This window comes from Saccoglossus kowalevskii, chromosome 8, assembly GCF_978046115.1.
Source record: "Saccoglossus kowalevskii chromosome 8, keSacKowa6.1, whole genome shotgun sequence".
NCBI lineage: Eukaryota > Metazoa > Hemichordata > Enteropneusta > Harrimaniidae > Saccoglossus > Saccoglossus kowalevskii.
This window is the reverse complement of record NC_140648.1, coordinates 14,756,851-14,777,335: the sequence shown is the minus strand read 5'-3', so window position 1 is coordinate 14,777,335 and position 20,485 is coordinate 14,756,851. Positions and strand designations below refer to the sequence as shown.

General features: G+C 36.1%; 1 pseudogene across 1 annotated transcript; it reads left to right on the top strand.

Annotated features, from left to right (window-relative positions):
• The first annotated feature begins 1,252 nt into the window (after window positions 1-1,252).
• On the top strand, window positions 1,253-19,569 carry LOC100366674 (G protein-activated inward rectifier potassium channel 3 pseudogene; annotated as a pseudogene). The gene is made up of 2 exons (XR_013421736.2): window positions 1,253-1,395; window positions 14,065-19,569. The product of XR_013421736.2 is annotated as a G protein-activated inward rectifier potassium channel 3 pseudogene (transcript).
• The last annotated feature ends 916 nt before the right edge of the window (window positions 19,570-20,485 follow it).

Genomic DNA, 20,485 nt, shown 5'->3' with positions numbered 1-20,485 from the left:
ATGGTAACAATCACATATACCCACACACTATATTTTTATATTATATTACCTAATATACACATTTAATATACAGCTTACAGAGAAGTGTATTTTAATTTTTGTTTCCAGTAAGCAGCAAATAAGAAACCACCTGTTGCTATAAAAGTTAATACATAACACCCTGGTAAACAATTACAGTATGTGTCTACCTACTCAAAAACCTGTGAACAATTTTATTGTGTTTGTGTAGCCAGTCATGTGGCTGAACCTTTTAGTCACTTCCTGATCACAATAGAAACTATAAACATATGTACCTTAGGCTGTGATACTTTAAAAAAACAATTGCAAATGATTAATATCAGTTTAAGGTGGTTTGGAAAAAATAAAATAAAATATTTTAGCTGGAACTAATTTTCACTGAAAAGACCTTTTTCGTGTTTTGTATGGAATTTAATTTTCACTGATTTTTGACAAGTTGAATGTAAATATAGCAAAAAGGATATATTTGCTGGATTTTATTTTCGCTGAATTTCTATGGTCTTAATGAGTCAAATTACAATAATCCAGTATACAGTAAACTTTTAATTCACTTGTGCTTCTATTGGAGATGTACTTCTAACACATCAAGTATATGTGGTCATGAGAACATTTTTTGAGAAAATACATTTTGTCTTGTTTTTTCATTTTTATGGTTGAACATTTATTTTATATTTGGACGTTTGGCTTCGTGACATAGGGTGAAAAATGAACTCCTAACACTCATTTATCAGCTGTATAATTTATTAGCAATAGAAAGTAGCATTAAAATAATAATAACTACTTTATTGTATCAAAATATTTCTATAAAACTATAGCAACTAAGACAATACCAGCTGGAAAATATCAGTGTGATCCAAATATGACATAATGATCTTACATGTAATCAATACTTGGACGAATCTCAAAAAGTGCTGCATTCCAGTACCTCCTTCTAGTTCTGGTACTGCTTGATCTAAGCAGATCATGCACATTAATCTGCAAGTGTTTGTAACATACTGGCATTCCTACACTTGTGTCTGTGATTCAATGCATCTACCGGGGCATGTATAAATTAACCAATATCGTAATACTTACGCCCAAATGATCAAGAAGTTTGTATGACTTAACCATATGCTTTGCATGACATTACATGAAGGTCAGACAAACATCATCAAAGTCCTTCCAGAATGTCCAGCATTGTGGGTGCTATTCGTATGCAAATAACCAAAGTATTCTGGTGAGCTGGCAGTGCAAAGATTACACACAATAGTAAGCCCTTACATCAGAAGACGTAGCCTTGAATCTATACTTTCAACTGTCACAGATAGTACTGACTACAACACCAATGTGCACTTGACAATCTTAGGATCCTGTCTTTGCTGCTGATAGTGATATAAGGTAGATTTGTTTTCAAGTTACTTTATGGGCAACACAAATAACTTTCCTATCCTATACCACAACTTGTTCAGGGGCGTGTTTTCATAGTCAACAGGAGTTCCACAGATAATGCATTAACTTTCATTATTGTTGACACAATTCAATACCAACACATTAATAAGACCACTTATTCAAGTTTAATGTATATTTGGCTCAATTTAAACTTATATTACAACAGAAAGAGGAAACTGCATGCGTACTTGCTTTAGTCGATTGACTGAATGAGTTCAACAAGAGAAAGGGAGGGACAGCCATGTTAGCAAAACAAAGCTTATAAACTCGTGGGCCTTTGGGTACCGAAAGCTGCGACTATAGCTGTCAACAGATACACGAAGCATTTTGTGCGCTCTTAAAGTGATTTAATCTACACACAATGGTTTCCTTTATTACTCTGATATTATGCTAAGCCCACCGATTGTATTTCTATACATCAACACGGTATTACTGGTATCTACTCAACACAACCAAAGTGCCAAATGTTTTCAGATCACAAATTAAAGCACTACAGGGTTAAATAGGTGATAAAAATGGTGCTGTGGGAGGGGAACATGTCCCTTCCAGAGTGAAAGCAAGTTGTTAAGCATTATTTGTAGGACCTTTTCCCCATTCACTATAAAGACTTAAATTAAAGCAGAATGTCTTTTCAATGCCAAAATCAATTTTTGTCATCTATTGCAAAATTAACCCTAGTAATTGTTTCAATATTTTTGCCAAATTTTTTGTAGCAAACTGTAAATCACTTCAATTTGCTCCAAAATTATTATGGACAAATATTTAAAAAACGTTGCATCAAAATTGGCTGTTGGCTGGAAAAATTATGGAATCAATAGATTTTCTGAAATTTTATGTGGACTGTGGCAGTCTGAAGAAAAACTACATTTTTATACTGCATGTGTCAGTAATTAAAAAGGCCATGATGAAGTGATAAACAATTGAATGTCATTGTTGTTGCTACAATTGATTTTTATTGGATGGTGGGGGGTGTGTGTAGAGTAGTTTTGTAGTTTTCATGTAGCTATGCAACAGTAATGTAATGTTGTAATGAGATCTCTATGGTGTTGGGTCAAGCAAGATTATCAGAATTAAAATAGAAACACCTCACGACAAACACAAATGACATACATTTGCTCATTTCTCTGGAAAACTTGCACTGCTGTCAACAATTAATGAAGTATTACCTGCTAAAAAGTCACAGGGCTAAATTTAACGATTTAATTACTTGTTAAATTAGACATTTTCTATTAGTATCTAAAAATAAATTAAAATTAAATTAAATCAGTTAATGTACTCAACGACTTAAATTCCGCTGATAAAATGTTCCACAACTAGATGATTTCAAATATGGACACAAAGAGACTTTTTAATATTAAGAATCCAGGTGAAATATTCTCTGCTATGATATTTCCTGATTTACATAAACTAGCAAAATTTGCACCTCTTGGTGTAAAGCATCTTTTGTATCACCTTGGAAAACTGCCACCAAGACTAATTATATAAAATATTCCAGACCTTTGTACCCTACGATAACTTAAGCCTCAGACTTGTATTACTAGTCTGAGCTTAAGAACATAGTTTCACTAAAGGTAACATTAACTACTAGCTTTTAGCCAGTCACTTCATTTCAGGGTAATTTGATTCTAAAAATAGATTGTACATTTGCAGTCCACCCTTTTCTTCTTAACTCTAAGTGCAAGTAAGGTTTGTATGCTTAAAAATCACTGACCCAAAAAATGAAATCAGCATAAATGCCCATATTTGACATCACTGATAAGCATCCATAGCAACAACTTACCTTCACTTTGAATCTGGAGGTGTGTATATTGGTAGTTGGCATTCTCAGTTAAGTAATGTTTGTTCATCAAAAAACGTGCTTAAGTGATTGTTGACAAGCTTTAAAGTTCGCTGACCTTTTACAACTAGAGAGGTTTATTTCTATATAGTAGCCTGTAGCAGGAGAGAGAGAGTGACATGAAGGAATCCAAATGTTCAACAAATTTTAAATTTCTTTTGTACAAAATACCAGTACATGTATATGGCAAAGACAATTTATTAACTACCAGTACAGGGTTAGATGAATTTACAAACTAATATTACTATATTAATTTAATTTAAACTACCAATACAGGAACAGGCCAATTCAATAACTACTACCGCAGGGATAGGCCAATTCAATAACTACCAATACAGGGATAGGCCGAGTCAATAACTACCAGTACTGGGATAGGCCAATTCAATAACTACCAGTACAGGGATAGACCAATTCAATAACTACCAGTAGAGGGATAGGCCAAGTCAATAACTACCAATTCAGGGATAAGGCAATTCAATAACTACCAGTAATGGGATAGACCAATTCAATAACTACCAGTACAGGGATAGGCCAATTCAATAACTACCAGTACAGGGATAGACCAATTCAATAACTACCAGTAATGGGATAGGCCAATTTAATAACCCACCAGTACAGGGATAGACCAATTCAATAACTACCAGTATAGCGATAGGCCAATTTAATAACCACCAGTACAGGGATAGGCCAATTCAATAACTACCAGTACAGGGATAGACCAATTCAATAACTACCAGTACAGGGATAGGCCAATTCAATAACTACCAGTACAGGGATAGACCAATTCAATAACTACCAATACAGGGATAGGCCGAGTCAATAACTACCAGTACAGGGATAGGCCGAGTCAATAACTACCAGTACAGGGATAGGCCAATTCAATAACTACCAGTACAGGGATAGACCAATTCAATAACTACCAATACAGGGATAGGCCGAGTCAATAACTACCAGTACAGGGATAAGGCAATTCAATAACTACCAGTACAGGGATAAGGCAATTCAATAACTACCAGTACAGAGATAGGCCAATTCAATAACTACCAATACAGGGATAGGCCGAGTCAATAACTACCAGTACTGGGATAGGCCAATTCAATAACTACCAGTACAGGGATAGATCAATTCAATAACTACCAGTACAGGGATAGACCAATTCAATAACTATCAGTACAGGGATAGACCAATTCAATAACTACCAGTACAGGGATAGACCAATTCAATAACTACCAGTACAGGGATAGACCAATTCAATAACTACCAGTAGAGGGATAGGCCAAGTCAATTTCTACCAATTCAGGGATAAGGCAATTCAATAACTACCAGTAATGGGATAGACCAATTCAATAACTACCAGTATAGCGATAGGCCAATTTAATAACCACCAGTACAGGGATAGACCAATTCAATAACTACCAGTATAGCGATAGGCCAATTTAATAACCATCAGTACAGGGATAGGCCAATTCAATAACTACCAGTAATGGGATAGACCAATTCAATAACTACCAGTACAGGGATAGACCAATTCAATAACTACCAGTAATGGGATAGACCAAGTCAATAACTACCAGTATAGCGATAAGCCAATTTAATAACCACCAGTACAGGGATAGACCAATTCAATAACTACCAGTATAGCGATAGGCCAATTTAATAACCACCAGTACAGGGATAGGCCAATTCAATAACTACCAGTAATGGGATAGACCAATTCAATAACTACCAGTACAGGGATAGACCAATTCAATAACTACCAGTAGAGGGATAGGCCAAGTCAATTTCTACCAATTCAGGGATAAGGCAATTCAATAACTACCAGTACAGGGATAGACCAATTCAATAACTACCAATACAGGGATAGACCAATTCAATAACTACCAATACAGGGATAGGCCGAGTCAATAACTACCAGTACAGGGATAAGGCAATTCAATAACTACCAGTACAGAGATAGGCCAATTCAATAACTACCAATACAGGGATAGGCCGAGTCAATAACTACCAGTACAGGGATAAGGCAATTCAATAACTACCAGTACAGAGATAGGCCAATTCAATAACTACCAGTACAGGGATAGACCAATTCAATAACTACCAGTACAGGGATAGACCAATTCAATAACTACCAGTACAGGGATAGACCAATTCAATAACTACCAGTACAGGGATAGACCAATTCAATAACTACCAGTAGAGGGATAGGCCAAGTCAATTTCTACCAATTCAGGGATAAGGCAATTCAATAACTACCAGTACAGGGATAGACCAATTCAATAACTACCAATACAGGGATAGGCCGAGTCAATAACTACCAGTACAGGGATAGGCCGAGTCAATAACTACCAATACAGGGATAGGCCGAGTCAATAACTACCAGTACAGGGATAAGGCAATTCAATAACTACCAGTACAGGGATAGGCCGAGTCAATAACTACCAATACAGGGATAGACCAATTCAATAACTACCAGTACTGGGATAGGCCAATTCAATAACTACCAGTACAGGGATAGACCAATTCAATAACTACCAGTACAGGGATAGGCCAATTTAATAACCCACCAGTACAGGGATAGGCCAATTCAATAACTACCAGTACAGGGATAGACCAATTTAATAACCACCAGTACAGGGATAGGCCAATTCAATAACTACCAGTACAGGGATAGGCCAATTCAATAACTACCAGTACATGGATAGACCAATTCAATAACTACCAGTACAGGGATAGGCCAATTTAATAACCCACCAGTACAGGGATAGGCCAATTCAATAACTACCAGTACAGGGATAGGCCAATTTAATAACCCACCAGTACAGGGATAGGCCAATTCAATAACTACCAGTACAGGGATAGGCCAATTTAATAACCACCAGTACAGGGATAGGCCAATTCAATAACTACCAGTACAGGGATAGGCCAATTTAATAACCACCAGTACAGGGATAGGCCAATTCAATAACTACCAGTACTGGGATAGGCCAATTCAATAACTACCAGTACAGGGATAGACCAATTCAATAACTACCAGTACAGGGATAGGCCGAGTCAATAACTACCAGTACAGGGATAGGCCGAGTCAATAACTACCAGTACAGGGATAGGCCAATTCAATAACTACCAGTACAGGGATAGACCAATTCAATAACTACCAATACAGGGATAGGCCGAGTCAATAACTACCAGTACTGGGATAGGCCAATTCAATAACTACCAGTACAGGGATAGACCAATTCAATAACTACCAGTACAGGGATAGACCAATTCAATAACTACCAGTACAGGGATAGACCAATTCAATAACTACCAGTACAGGGATAGACCAATTCAATAACTACCAGTACAGGGATAGACCAATTCAATAACTACCAGTAGAGGGATAGGCCAAGTCAATTTCTACCAATTCAGGGATAAGGCAATTCAATAACTACCAGTAATGGGATAGACCAATTCAATAACTACCAGTACAGGGATAGACCAATTCAATAACTACCAGTAATGGGATAGACCAAGTCAATAACTACCAGTATAGCGATAAGCCAATTTAATAACCACCAGTACAGGGATAGACCAATTCAATAACTACCAGTATAGCGATAGGCCAATTTAATAACCACCAGTACAGGGATAGGCCAATTCAATAACTACCAGTAATGGGATAGACCAATTCAATAACTACCAGTACAGGGATAGACCAATTAAATAACTACCAGTAGAGGGATAGGCCAAGTCAATTTCTACCAATTCAGGGATAAGGCAATTCAATAACTACCAGTACAGGGATAGACCAATTCAATAACTACCAATACAGGGATAGACCAATTCAATAACTACCAATACAGGGATAGGCCGAGTCAATAACCCACCAGTACAGGGATAGGCCAATTCAATAACTACCAGTACAGGGATAGACCAATTCAATAACTACCAGTACAGGGATAGACCAATTTAATAACCACCAGTACAGAGATAGGCCGAGTCAATAACTACCAGTACAGAGATAAGGCAATTCAATAACTACCAGTACAGGGATAGGCCGAGTCAATAACTACCAGTACAGGGATAAGGCAATTCAATAACTACCAGTACTGGGATAGGCCAATTCAATAACTACCAATACAGGGATAGACCAATTCAATAACTACCAGTACTGGGATAGGCCAATTCAATAACTACCAGTACAGGGATAGACCAATTCAATAACTACCAGTACAGGGATAGGCCAATTTAATAACCCACCAGTACAGGGATAGGCCAATTCAATAACTACCAGTACAGGGATAGACCAATTTAATAACCACCAGTACAGGGATAGGCCAATTCAATAACTACCAGTACAGGGATAGGCCAATTCAATAACTACCAGTACAGGGATAGACCAATTCAATAACTACCAGTACAGGGATAGGCCAATTTAATAACCCACCAGTACAGGGATAGGCCGAGTCAATAACTACCAGTACAGGGATAGGCCAATTCAATAACTACCAGTACAGGGATAGACCAATTCAATAACTACCAGTACAGGGATAGACCAATTCAATAACTACCAGTACAGAGATAGGCCAATTCAATAACTACCAATACAGGGATAGGCCGAGTCAATAACTACCAGTACTGGGATAGGCCAATTCAATAACTACCAGTACAGGGATAGACCAATTCAATAACTACCAGTACAGGGATAGACCAATTCAATAACTATCAGTACAGGGATAGACCAATTCAATAACTACCAGTACAGGGATAGACCAATTCAATAACTACCAGTACAGGGATAGACCAATTCAATAACTACCAGTAGAGGGATAGGCCAAGTCAATTTCTACCAATTCAGGGATAAGGCAATTCAATAACTACCAGTAATGGGATAGACCAATTCAATAACTACCAGTATAGCGATAGGCCAATTTAATAACCACCAGTACAGGGATAGACCAATTCAATAACTACCAGTATAGCGATAGGCCAATTTAATAACCACCAGTACAGGGATAGGCCAATTCAATAACTACCAGTAATGGGATAGACCAATTCAATAACTACCAGTACAGGGATAGACCAATTCAATAACTACCAGTAATGGGATAGACCAAGTCAATAACTACCAGTATAGCGATAAGCCAATTTAATAACCACCAGTACAGGGATAGACCAATTCAATAACTACCAGTATAGCGATAGGCCAATTTAATAACCACCAGTACAGGGATAGGCCAATTCAATAACTACCAGTAATGGGATAGACCAATTCAATAACTACCAGTACAGGGATAGACCAATTCAATAACTACCAGTAGAGGGATAGGCCAAGTCAATTTCTACCAATTCAGGGATAAGGCAATTCAATAACTACCAGTACAGGGATAGACCAATTCAATAACTACCAATACAGGGATAGACCAATTCAATAACTACCAATACAGGGATAGGCCGAGTCAATAACTACCAGTACAGGGATAAGGCAATTCAATAACTACCAGTACAGAGATAGGCCAATTCAATAACTACCAATACAGGGATAGGCCGAGTCAATAACTACCAGTACAGGGATAAGGCAATTCAATAACTACCAGTACAGAGATAGGCCAATTCAATAACTACCAGTACAGGGATAGACCAATTCAATAACTACCAGTACAGGGATAGACCAATTCAATAACTACCAGTACAGGGATAGACCAATTCAATAACTACCAGTACAGGGATAGACCAATTCAATAACTACCAGTAGAGGGATAGGCCAAGTCAATTTCTACCAATTCAGGGATAAGGCAATTCAATAACTACCAGTACAGGGATAGACCAATTCAATAACTACCAATACAGGGATAGGCCGAGTCAATAACTACCAGTACAGGGATAGGCCGAGTCAATAACTACCAATACAGGGATAGGCCGAGTCAATAACTACCAGTACAGGGATAAGGCAATTCAATAACTACCAGTACAGGGATAGGCCGAGTCAATAACTACCAATACAGGGATAGACCAATTCAATAACTACCAATACAGGGATAGGCCGAGTCAATAACTACCAGTACAGGGATAAGGCAATTCAATAACTACCAGTACAGGGATAGACCAATTTAATAACCCACCAGTACAGGGATAGACCAATTCAATAACTACCAGTACAGGGATAGGCCAATTTAATAACCCACCAGTACAGGGATAGGCCAGTTCAATAACTACCAGTACAGGGATAGACCAATTTAATAACCCACCAGTACAGGGATAGGCCAATTCAATAACTACCAGTACAGGGATAGACCAATTCAATAACTACCAGTACAGGGATAGACCAATTTAATAACCACCAGTACAGAGATAGGCCGAGTCAATAACTACCAGTACAGAGATAAGGCAATTCAATAACTACCAGTACAGGGATAGGCCAATTCAATAACTACCAATACAGGGATAGGCCGAGTCAATAACTACCAGTACAGGGATAAGGCAATTCAATAACTACCAGTACTGGGATAGGCCAATTCAATAACTACCAATACAGGGATAGACCAATTCAATAACTACCAGTACTGGGATAGGCCAATTCAATAACTACCAGTACAGGGATAGACCAATTCAATAACTACCAGTACAGGGATAGGCCAATTTAATAACCCACCAGTACAGGGATAGGCCAATTCAATAACTACCAGTACAGGGATAGACCAATTTAATAACCACCAGTACAGGGATAGGCCAATTCAATAACTACCAGTACAGGGATAGGCCAATTCAATAACTACCAGTACAGGGATAGACCAATTCAATAACTACCAGTACAGGGATAGGCCAATTTAATAACCCACCAGTACAGGGATAGGCCAATTCAATAACTACCAGTACAGGGATAGGCCAATTTAATAACCCACCAGTACAGGGATAGGCCAATTCAATAACTACCAGTACAGGGATAGGCCAATTTAATAACCACCAGTACAGGGATAGGCCAATTCAATAACTACCAGTACAGGGATAGGCCAATTTAATAACCACCAGTACTGGGATAGGCCAATTCAATAACTACCAGTACTGGGATAGGCCAATTCAATAACTACCAGTACAGGGATAGACCAATTCAATAACTACCAGTACAGGGATAGGCCAATTTAATAACCACCAGTACAGGGATAGGCCAATTCAATAACTACCAGTACAGGGATAGGCCAATTTAATAACCACCAGTACAGGGATAGGCCAATTCAATAACTACCAGTACTGGGATAGGCCAATTCAATAACTACCAATACAGGGATAGGCCAATTCAATAACTACCAGTACAGGGATAGGCCAATTCAATAACTACCAGTACAGGGATAGGCCAATTCAATAACTACCAATACAGGGATAGGCCAATTCAATAACTACCAGTACAGGGATAGACCAATTCAATAACTACCAGTACAGGGATAGACCGAGTCAATAACTACCAGTACAGGGATAGACAAATTTAATAACCACCAGTACAGAGATAGGCCAATTCAATAACTACCAGTACTGGGATAGGCCAATTCAATAACTACCAGTACAGGGATAGACCAATTCAATAACTACCAATACAGGGATAGGCCGAGTCAATAACTACCAATACAGGGATAGGCAGAGTCAATAACTACCAGTACAGGGATAAGGCAATTCAATAACTACCAGTACAGAGATAGGCCAATTTAATAACCACCAGTACAGGGATAGGCCAATTCAATAACTACCAGTACAGGGATAGGCCAATTTAATAACCACCAGTACAGGGATAGGCCAATTCAATAACTACCAGTACTGGGATAGGCCAATTCAATAACTACCAGTACAGGGATAGACCAATTCAATAACTACCAGTACAGGGATAGGCCAATTTAATAACCACCAGTACAGGGATAGGCCAATTTAATAACCACCAGTACAGGGATAGGCCAATTCAATAACTACCAGTACAGGGATAGGCCAATTTAATAACCACCAGTACAGGGATAGGCCAATTCAATAACTACCAGTACTGGGATAGGCCAATTCAATAACTACCAATACAGGGATAGGCCAATTCAATAACTACCAGTACAGGGATAGGCCAATTCAATAACTACCAGTACAGGGATAGGCCAATTCAATAACTACCAATACAGGGATAGGCCAATTCAATAACTACCAGTACAGGGATAGACCAATTCAATAACTACCAGTACAGGGATAGACCGAGTCAATAACTACCAGTACAGGGATAGACAAATTTAATAACCACCAGTACAGAGATAGGCCAATTCAATAACTACCAGTACTGGGATAGGCCAATTCAATAACTACCAGTACAGGGATAGACCAATTCAATAACTACCAATACAGGGATAGGCCGAGTCAATAACTACCAATATAGGGATAGGCAGAGTCAATAACTACCAATACAGGGATAGGCAGAGTCAATAACTACCAGTACTGGGATAGGCCAATTCAATAACTACCAGTACAGGGATAGACCAATTCAATAACTACCAGTACAGGGATAGGCCAATTTAATAACCACCAGTACAGGGATAGGCCAATTCAATAACTACCAGTACAGGGATAGGCCAATTTAATAACCACCAGTACAGGGATAGGCCAATTCAATAACTACCAGTACTGGGATAGGCCAATTCAATAACTACCAATACAGGGATAGGCCAATTCAATAACTACCAGTACAGGGATAGGCCAATTCAATAACTACCAGTACAGGGATAGGCCAATTCAATAACTACCAATACAGGGATAGGCCAATTCAATAACTACCAGTACAGGGATAGACCAATTCAATAACTACCAGTACAGGGATAGACCGAGTCAATAACTACCAGTACAGGGATAGACAAATTTAATAACCACCAGTACAGAGATAGGCCAATTCAATAACTACCAGTACTGGGATAGGCCAATTCAATAACTACCAGTACAGGGATAGACCAATTCAATAACTACCAATACAGGGATAGGCCGAGTCAATAACTACCAATATAGCGATAGGCAGAGTCAATAACTACCAATACAGGGATAGGCAGAGTCAATAACTACCAGTACAGGGATAAGGCAATTCAATAACTACCAATTCATGACTTGAAAAATTAACTGCCTTTCAAAAAGGGTAACAACCTGTAGTTGTTTTGATAATATGGTAATTATAATCAGTACCTGCATCATCAGGACAACGTTAATGAACATAAAAATCAGTGTTCCTAATTTGAAAACTCTTTCCAGGTTGAATGCATGGTTCAGTAAACAGAAGAATTTCCTAAGAATAGGACATTTTTATTTTGTATGAACTGAACTGAAAATGTCATCATCATAACCTCTGCACTGTAATCATTAATCACAGTCAGAAAAAACACACAATGTATACCACGCACATGATTTCACTGCAGTACACTGAGAAACAAATTATTTATACAGGTGTCAAAAATGTCCAAGGATTCAAATCACCCTATCTTTTCATTGTGTAGATCTGCTGAAGGAGAACAGACTTCAATACAATGGGAAGGCCAGCGTAGGTCATTTGGTATAATGAACAGTGAAAGTGCGGTTAAACGAATATTGCCTTTCTCAAAATTGAGAATGAATTAAAAGCAAATTACATTTTACATCTGATCAACTAGTGTCATTTTAGCGGCAATGTATCAAAGTTAGGAAGTTTGAATGAAAATTTAATGAATTCATTTCTCTTTGTTTGTTTACAAAATACTGATGTTAAGCCAAGCAGAAATGCTAAAAAATTTATGTTTGTTTGGAATGTTTTACGAAAACACTGCTGTACACACTGGGGAATCCATTCTTTCAAGGCCTGTTAATCCAATTACACAGACTTTATTTCTTATCAAAATAGTGCAAATTATCTAAACGCCACTGTGTGTATACAACCATCAGAGGTGAAACACGGTGGAGCCATGAATACAAAGTACAGGCATTAAAATGTGTGCAATTCAGTAAAACATCTCAGCTATGTTACTTCAGCTAATTTAGCTAATTTTACCAATTTAAGATGTAGATAATTTAAAAGAAAGTATATTCTCAGTGAGATTGTTTTCACCACCAAACTTTTTGCCCAAATTTGTTCTTTTTTCCTTAAATTTTTCAATATTTATTGAAATGAACCCGAGTTTTGGAGCCAGTAGACAAAATCTGAGTCAATTTTCAGTTTCTACTCAAAAAATCTGGCAATTTTTTTGTACTTTTTCCTTAAATTTTTCAATATTTATGGAAATGAACCCGAGTTTTGGAGCCAGCAGACAAAATTTGAGTCAATTTTCAGTTTCTACTCAAAAAATTGGGCAATTTCTATCCCAGACTATAAACTGGACTATTTTGTAAATTTGTGATGAAAAGAGGGAACTGGTGGTGAAAGGGTTAAAGTTAATGTGTATAGAGTTCAACTATTTCAAAGTGTTTTTACGTGTATATGTAAATGAGTATTTTTAATTGCAAGGTTTTATAGTCACTTCACTATGTACTTTACCAAAAAGTGGGAGGTGGTACTTCAGTGTTTTAATATGCATGATGTAATGAGTCTCTCATGAACAGAAATACTTCAAGGTCATACATGTATCTTTAAAATTTATAATCCAATCATTGCAAGAATTTTTTCCAAATTTTGTTTAGTTTTCTCGCATATATGATAGAAATAAATAAACTCAAAACTTTGGATGCAGAAACTTTACAACATATACTTCCTTGCCATTTCTTTTAATAGCCCAGACACGCCTTTTAAGAAGCCCATATACTTATGTTTATCTTTTGTTTGCACACAGAATGTAAATCGCTGAAAAGACCTGCCTGACGCTAAGGCCATTCAAAAGGTATCAAGCCACAGTGTGAATTCTAGAAGTAAACAACCAACTGCCAAGTAAAAATCAACAGGTAGACGCCAAATACTTATCAAAGATGTACCGCCGTGGTTCAAGGAAAGAAAATGAGTTCCTTATTGAAATGGTGGATCCAATCACAGGGAAGAAGAGACGTCATAAGAGACTTGTTGAAAAAAATGGACACTGCAATATTCTCCATTTGTATTCTTCCTCACAAAACTTTCGCTTCCTGACTGATATATTTACTACATTGGTCGATATAAAGTGGCGATACAATCTTACAATATTCACACTTGTGTATTTGATTGGATGGATTTTGTTTGGCGTATTTTGGTGGCTGATTGCATTACAGAATGGCGACTTGGTTCCTGAACACATTAACGACGAAGAATGGAAACCCTGTGTGAGCAATGTCTACTCTTTTAAAACTGCCTTTTTATTTTCTGTTGAAACGCAGACAACCATTGGTTATGGGTATCGTTCAATCACCGATGAATGTTGGATGGGTATTGTAGTAGTCGTTCTCCAATCAGTATTCAGCTGTGTTATCGATGCTGTGATGATTGGATGCGTTTTTGCAAAAATTGCTAAACCAAAGCGACGAGCGCAGACTTTAGTGTTCAGCAAGAATGCCGTAATTGCTCAGCGAGACGGCAAACTTGTCTTGATGATGCAGCTCGCCGATATGCGACGCAGCAACTTATTTGAAGCACATATTAGAGCCAAATTTGTGAAACACCGCCGAACTGAAGAAGGTGAACACATACCGTTATACCAGTATGATCTAAACGTGGGATACGAGTACGGTGTTGATCGCATTTTATTAGTTTGGCCGTTGGTGATAGAACATGTGATTGATTCCAGTAGTCCCCTATATGAAATGTCACCTGATGAAATTAAACACGCAGACTTTGAAATTCTAGTTATACTGGAAGGTATTGTTGCATCTACCGGTATGACGACACAAAAACGAACATCGTATCTACCTGATGAGATCCTTTGGGGACATCGATTTCACGATCACCTCATAGAAATTCAAGAAACCTCGTACTGTGTCAACTACACGCATCTACACACCACAGTGCCACATCGGACACCACTGTGCAGTGCAAAAAAACTTTACGAGAGTCTTGAGAAGCTTAAAAAGAGGAAGCATGAACAGAGGAATGAAATCAACCAAAACCAGGCTCAAAAAGGAAATACAAGCAGCCATGACTCAAATCCTATGACCGATGCAAGTGAAATCATTGAAAATGAAAATGAAGCTGATCTGAAAACTACTACGAGCAACGACTCAAATCCTACAACCGAAGCAAACTGTATCAAAGAAATAAATACAGATGGCAATGTGGAACTGGACATTAATCCAGAAAATGAACTCTTAGAATAATTTTTTTTAATATTCACTGTTAAAACAGAGGTAAGATATTTTTACTAATGTTTCCCTCTGTAGCTGGGTACATTTAAGTAATACTGACAAACACAATCATGTAAACTCAAAAGTGTCTAATAATTAATGACATTTTATTAGGACTTTAGTTAGGAGGAAAACTTCTCACCAAAAATTAAATATGTCTGGTGAAATTGTTACATCAGTTAGAAAGTATGAGACAATTAGGAACAAAGTATTTTGTTCCCCTAATAGTGAAGACAGTGTGTACTCAAATGTTTATTATTTTTTATTTTTACTTTACATTCATAAATTTATTGTCATATATTTTTGTGAGACAATTTGTGTCATGAGAGAAAGAAATGAGACAATTTTTTCCTGTCTCATTTTCTGGAGAGAACACTGGTACTGCAATGGCTTCAGTAAATGACAGAGTTGGGGTTATGGTTAAAAAATCAATAATTTGATGATCCAGCATAAAATAAATGCAAGTTTTAGTTTATGTGTGCTTTTATTAAATGACATCACAAAACATTATGACATCATCATATTAATTATTTATTATGTCATTCCATTTATTCAGACAAACAAGAAGTTCAACATTTTTTTGGTGACAAATGTTTTTTTTTATTAGCATGGAATAATTTGTGATGTCAAACTAACAGTAATTGCTGCATTCATGGGTTTCTGCATCATGTGATATTTTTGTCTGAGTAAGTTATCAAAGTCGCCATTTTAATGATTCTAGTTCATGCTAGTTGTAATATAACCACTAAAACTTCCAAACAATCGATTTGGCAGGTAAGTATTTAAATTGAAAAACTTGTGTGAGTCTGTTGTAGCAAATGTGGGCATGTGCAGGCTGGTCATCAAGCGAACCGTTAATAACTTCAAATAAATTGTGACAACCGTAAATCAAAAACCTGTAAATGGTCTATTCATCACCAACTAAATCAAACAGAGTGGTCGTTGTAAGTGCCATTATGCATGCAAATCTGTAGGCGCACGAAAGCCAAATGTTTTGAAATACAAAACTGTTGTAATCGCTGTCAACTTTCATTACATATTAAAGCAGTTACATAAGCACGTTTATTTCAAATACAATCATTGGTACAAACTAGAAATTTCAACTAATTAGAAAAGTGTCATGATGCTGACAATTGTGAGTCTAATCACTTGACACAACAAATTAAACTTACAAGATTTCAGCTGAGAGTGTTGGTCTTTAAGCTCTATCAGTTACTGGAAATCTTAATTTGTTGAGATAGACAAAAAAATTGCTAACTTATATTCAAACAAGTATTAGCAGAAATATACATAAAGCCCAACAATATAAAAACTAACTATACTTTACAATTTATAATAGCTTTTGTAATAACTTTCAATTCAGAAGTAATTCAGGGATGGGTCTGCTTGTTAATTGATTCAAATGTATATGATGATATGGTACCTGGTAATTACCATACCTGTACATTGAAGCCCAGAGGCAATCTTAGAGTGTTATAATTGTTGCGTCACACATTCCAATTATACCCATGTTGTATAATTATATTACATGGGAGACGGAATAATGACTCTAGCAGTTTAATGAAAATCAATTTTGCATGGAGAGCCGAGATCTGCTCATCACCCCTCGCACAGAAGGCTCAAGCTTACTGGGGAGATCCAGGGGCATGCTCCCCCCTTTAAACATTTTTAAATATAGACCTTCCATTTTGAGGGGAACATTTTGCTGACTAATTTCTACAAGAAATTTATTTTTTGAGTGAATCTGTAAAAATAAAATCCAGTTAAAATAGGTTATTATGAGAAATACCCCCAAATTGGTGATGTTTATCACATCATCACCAAGTTGATGTAATTTTTCCCTAATGATTTTGGTATGTACGTGGTGCCTAGTTGGCGATGATATTGTTCCAGCTAAAACAATGTAATATAATTAAATAATGGATTGAAGATAAACATCTATTCTGGTGTAAAGTTTACAGCTTAATTATAATTTGTAAATCCTGCATTCTATCAAAGGGGCATTTAATTTCCATCACCTCTATAACTACATCTGTGTACAGTGTTCAGTTTTTGTTGAAACAGTGCACAAATACAACTCGTGTTATTGGCTATTTCTAGCATGGTACGTGTTCCCTAACGTTGGCAGAACAACCTGAACACGATTTTGATAGTCAATAGGTCGGATGTTGTGGCAATGTAGTGCGTTTTGAATAAATTATCAGCAACTATAATTTCAAACTTAGACAAAATACTGTAGTTGTGAAGATCTCATTTGGAAGTCAGCATGACTTTGCTGAAATTGTGTTTTATTCTAATTATGGAACAGCGAACACTTCTCTAACATGAAAATTTAACAGATTACCGGCTGCTCAGTTATTAGAAGCACATGTATTGTTTTAGAAGCGCTATAATACTATCCTATTTAAAATAGGATATACCGGTACTATAAAAAGTATTCGTTAGTTTATTTACTTTAATAATAGTGAAAAAATCATTTCATATTGAAATTTTATACTCAGAATGCACATTTGGATTGCAAAGCTTATTACCGGTAGCAACTGAATTGTAACAATGAATCAGTAATCTGGAATTTTTAAGACATTTAACACAATTAAGAATCACATCGTGACATAGCAAAGGACAGCAATGAAGATTAAACACTGGATTTGATGACAGAAAAAACAATTTGGTACGTGGGAATTTATTTTTCACAGAGTCATATGTAATATATATTTTTACTTGTCATTTTTTCTCATTATATACAGTAACATTGTTTTTTTTTATAACACAAATATGTATGCTTTATCAGTGTTTTCTTGAGTGTACTCTAGGATTGTACATGGAAGTTTATTTGTGTAATTGGACTATTTTGTGGCACATTTGATAGCATGAATATGCAAGAATTACAGGAAATATATGCCTAACATTCACATTTCAACAATTTCCAGTGCATCTGAATTGCTTCTGATTGCCTGATTTTCATTTGCTGATGTTTTTAATCAGGTTCCAAAGCTCATGGAATAAAAAAGTTTCATCAATATTACAGATTACTGTAGGCTCTCCCAATAAATTGAAACAAAGGCAAAAAAAAATTTGAAATTCTCAAATATGACCTGCAATTCATACATTTTGATTCCATAAAATAATACACACATGAAAGTATAACATCAGCTTTTAACCAAAAGCAGTTTCTCACTAGGCAATTCTCGAGGCAATTAAAACTTTTTTTCATGTAACATTACAACCCATTTTGGTGATGCAATTATGTTATATGAGCAAGGCAACTGATGAGGCAACAAATGCAATAGTGTGTTGCCATATGAACTGCCTCCTCAAGTAAATGGGCCATTATAGAGACAGCTACCATCATAAATGAAAAGCCTTTTCTATCTTCATGTAAATTGTGTACAATTGTTGTTCAATCAAATGCAAGTGATGACAGTGCCTATATATTAAAACGGAGGGGTCATCACATGTGCATGCACATTTTCAAGCTTTTTCTCTTCTGACCACTATCCCTTCTCAAAAGTAGACTTGTATACACATCTAATACGGCAGAAAATAATTTCATATTGCAAGATATAAACATTAGTTAGCAAAAAAATCACAATCCCTTTAAAATGAAGGAATGTTTTTTTTTCTTCCCAGTTCAAAGATCTACTAGGGCGAGAAAAATATGAAATTCTTTGAAAACCATTTTTTTCATTATCTGACAATGCCTGCGAACGAATTACAGCCCTTTTATTCATGAATTTTTGCTCAAAATATTTCCATGTTCATCCAGGTGGTGCATACTAACTGCCAGATTATATGGATTATTTATTGGCAATAGAACTGTCTGGTATTTTGGTTTTAGAATTGACACACTTGTTTACAGACATTAGCAGATTTGTATTTCCATTAAAGGAACATTAACATGACTTTATAAGTATGTAGTGATATACTAGTACACAGATTTTATGAATGTACAAACTAACATTACTCACTTACTTATGCATTCATGTAGGCTATACTGAGAGGAATAAATAAAGTTAGAAACAAAGCATGAACCAGTTGTGGTGTCTTATTTTATTGTATGTGTTCTGAAGAGATTTTTGTATGCTGGCATGAACAGTATTTACTTTTTAAAGTGCACCACTGATAGAAATGAAATATATTGAATTTATTATATACTGGATTATTAAAATAGAACTAAATATTAAAATATATGTATGTTAGTAGCCTATTCTTATTGTTTTATGATGTAGCACAACAGTGATTATAGTTCCATGGTTATATAAGGAATAATGTTCTTGTGTGTCTACAGAACTGTATTTTGGGAAAATTGACTTAATGCTATTACAAAATATTATTAAAAAATTATCAATTTGATAAAACAATTTTAACACAGTGTTGAAGTAAAATAGCATTAAAACTTTTCAAAGTATTCCTATCACAAAATGTATTTTTTTCACCTTATGTCACCAGTCTTAAATATGATTTATCATCCCTCAAGTATGTGACAATCATGATTGAAAATATTATGGTTCAATAACTGTATGACATCTCCAGCATTAAAACAATAGTAAAAGTGTTTTTATACTGACTGAAGGTATAATTGACAATGAAATGGATGCATTCTAGATATTTCCATTCATAAGAAGACATCTACCTTAATGCAGTGAATTGTTAATGCATGAACATATGGATCTGAAACACGAGAAAACTTCATTTACTTTAAAATACAGTTTTTCTCTTTAATTACTTTCATCTATATTATATAGTTTTGGGGTCAAAATGCACTGAATAGCATTTAAGGTGTTGAAATAAAAAAAAAATTGACCCCAGAATTTCAACCAAAAATATAAAACAAAATAAACACTGTAATTTTATGAGACAAACTGATTGAATAATGTAGCTGATTATAATGGCGACGAGAGATCCAGGAAAACAAAGTGTAGCAAATTGAACCATATATTACCAAAC